The following is a 3,344-nucleotide window of genomic DNA, read 5'->3' on the forward strand; positions in this document are numbered from 1 at the left end:
GAGGTGGAGGCCACCCATGTCCATGGACAGCAGAGTGGATAGGCAAAACGTGATATTTATGTAAAATGGAATGCTATTCAGCTTCAAAAAGCAAGGAAATACTGCCACATGGTACAGTATGGATGAACCTCGAGGATGTCGCAAGCAGTCAAATAAGCCAGACACAAGAGGACAAACACTATATGATTCCATGTACATTTAGTACCGAGAGTCATCAAGCTCCTAGAGACGGCAGGTGGGATAGAGGTGGCTTTGGGTGGAGGGAGGAGCAGAAAAGGCAGGGTGTTTTTTTTTTTAATAGTTTTTTTTTTAAGATTTTATTTATTTATTCATGAGAGACACACAGAGAAGAGAGAGAGGCAGAGACACAGGCAGAGGGAGAAGCAGGCTCCATGCAGGGAGCCCGACGTGGGACTTGATCCCGGGTCTCCAGGATCACGCCCTGGGCTGAAGGCGGCGCTGAACCGCTGAGCCACCCGGGCTGCCCAAGGTTTTTTTTTTTTTTTTAATGACCCAGAGTTTCAGTTTTGCAAGATGAAGAGTGATGCGGGCAGCTGGCGATGGGCGCACAGCAGTGTGAATGTCCTACCTGCGGCTGAGCCAGACACCGAAAAATGATTAAGAAGGCTGGTGGTAATCTTCTTGCTTACTCCTGATTGCCAAATAGAAACACCCCCCAAAGCCTCAGGGACAAGTCATCTCTTTGGGGATTAAAAGGCTCAGTGGAAGTGGTCAGAATTTCCCATCTGAGAGGATGCCATCAATTGTATAACAAGGGCAACCTCAATTTAATTTCTTCCAACACCACAGAATGTTCTAAGGCCATGAGGAACCCAGGGAGAAGCTTTGCTCCTTTGGGGGAAGCCAGGAAGCACTGGGTCCATCACCATGGAGGGCACTTGAGGCCTAGGGGAGGCATGAGGATGAGCTGAGTTCAGGGAAAGGCCTCGATAAAAGTCGTTAAGCTTTCCCTGTGGTCCTAAGTCAGTTCTTATACATGTCGGCCCCAGGACACCTTCATACTATTAAACACTATTAATGTCACCAAAGAACTTCTGTTGACATGGGCTCTAGCTCTCAATGTGAGCCCTGTTAGAAATAAAACCAGACATGCTTTAAAGATATCTTTATAAATTCATTTTAAAAAATCCTGACCCCATGATGTAGTAACATAAAGGCACAGCTTAAGAAATAAAAAACTATATTATTCCCAAAAAAAGCAGTTAAGTAGAAGTATTTTGCATTTCTGTTAGCCTTGCCAACATCTAGCTGTGCAAGAAATGGCAGTGTCTGTATTCATTCCTCAGTCTCTGGAAAAGTCCATTGTGCCTTTACGAGGGAAGGAGAGTAAGGAAGGCAAATCACATCTTAATGTGGCTGCTGACACGCCCGCTGCCCTCAGTCATCGGGGACAGAGTATTGGCTTGGGATCTCCTAGCCAGCAAACCTCCTGAATGCTCTACTCCTGTTCCCAAACTCAGTTCAGCTGTCCATCCATCCAAAGCCCCAAACTCCAGATGCGAGTCCTGATTGGAAAGGAATTTGGGCATCACTCAGGAGGCTGGCCACCAGGGAGAAGGGGGACGCCTGTCCAAAGGCCAGCTCTGCCTGAGGCCTCTGCCCAGCCCAGGGGATCTTAAAGGGGTTTAGGGCAGTTCGTCTGTTACAGAATACAGTAGTTAGACTCTCCTGTGTCAGCCACAGATGTCACTGCAGTGCTGGGAGGTTGTGCAATGGGGTCTGGCTCCTTGGTGCCCAAGAGGGGTCTGTGCAAGAGTCTGGTTTCATGATATGCAGAAAAGGCTCTGTTCTTTTCTAGGTAAGAATGTATTGGGAAGAAGTGCCAGACTGGCTCAATAGGTGGAGCTCGTGACTCTTGATCTCGGGGTTATGAGTTCGAGCCCCACATTGAGGGTAGAGATTACTTAAAAATAAAATCTTTAAAAAAAATGTGTCAGGAAGGAAGACCTCTCTCTGCTCTGTGGTCCTTCTAAGCTGGACTGGGAATCAAACTGACATGAGACAGATTTAACAGGAAAAAAATCAAATTTAATAGATGCTCCTATGAGGAAATCCACACTCACAGGAAGCTCCTAAGACAATGAGGCAACAGGAAGCTTCTGTGATCTAAGGAAAAAGTAGGGGTCTGAGGATACCAAGATAAGAAATCTCATTGGAAGAAGGTGAAAGCAGATGTTTGGGAAAAAAAGGTTGTTCTATTATGCAGATGAGTTCCTTTGGGTTGTGGGGTCTCTGGGGCCTCCTGAAAGCTTGTCTTCCTGAGACAGACTCTCCTTTTCAAGGTCAACGTAGGCAGTTCTGGGGAAGGCAGAGAGACTTTCCTGCATATGCTGGGTTTTGATTACTTTTAATTCAAAATAATCTTTATGCTGAAGTGGCACATTTTGGGGTGTCTCATCCCACACCCCTTCAAACACATGATCTATAGATCTACAAGGAAAGGTTTAGTTAATGAACCACAGGCTTGGGAAAGCTTAAAGACTACTGGGTTGGCCAGAGGGGCCTGGGCTGGTTCACCTTATGGGCGGGTTCACTCTGATTAAATCAACATAAAATCTTCTAATTTATTAGGGTCCCATGTTCAAAAGTCCACAGCCTCTAAGCAGATGACACTTAGTGAAAGGATGAGAGGCACAGCAACCCGGAGCCCTAGTGAACCCAGCCCTAGTGAACCCAGCAAGAATGCCACCTGAAGGTGTGGCTGCTTCGGACAAAGGTTCTTAACCCTAACTCTGCACAGCTCCAGAACCTTTTCTGAGGTACATCTGTGCGCTTCCTTCTAATGAGCACCGGGCTAAGCCAGTCGAACCAGCACCCCCACCAGGTTTGATCTGGTCTCTCATCCTCCACCCCGGCCCAAAAGGTGATGTCTAACCACCCGGCCTATCTTTCTGTTAGATGGAGTTGGCGAGAACCACCCCGCACACCTTGTTGTGTCCTCTGGGTCACTCTCCACCCACTGCCCCAGACCCTGCTCTTGGCTGTCAACCCCCACCTGCCCATGCTGTGCTCAGGGTTGAGCCCCATCTCTCTCCCCAACTTAGCACTCTGTTGCAAGGGCCCTAAAGCCAGGGCAACAGCCCTTAGTCAAGTCACCTCTTCATCTTTAACAAGGGGCATTGCAAGTGGAACGCTGCTCAGCTCCAGCACGTGCTTCTCTACGCAAATGTGCGCTCAGCGTTGTGGTGTTCCAGAATATCAAGAGAAGCCATACCCGTGTGGGGGGCAGGGGGAGACTTATTTTGAATAAATGAACTTCTTATTTTGGATAAATGAAAATCTTATTTTGAATAAATGAAAATCATGGGTCAAAAACTCATCAA

Source organism: Canis lupus, chromosome 27, assembly GCF_048164855.1.
Source record: "Canis lupus baileyi chromosome 27, mCanLup2.hap1, whole genome shotgun sequence".
NCBI lineage: Eukaryota > Metazoa > Chordata > Mammalia > Carnivora > Canidae > Canis > Canis lupus.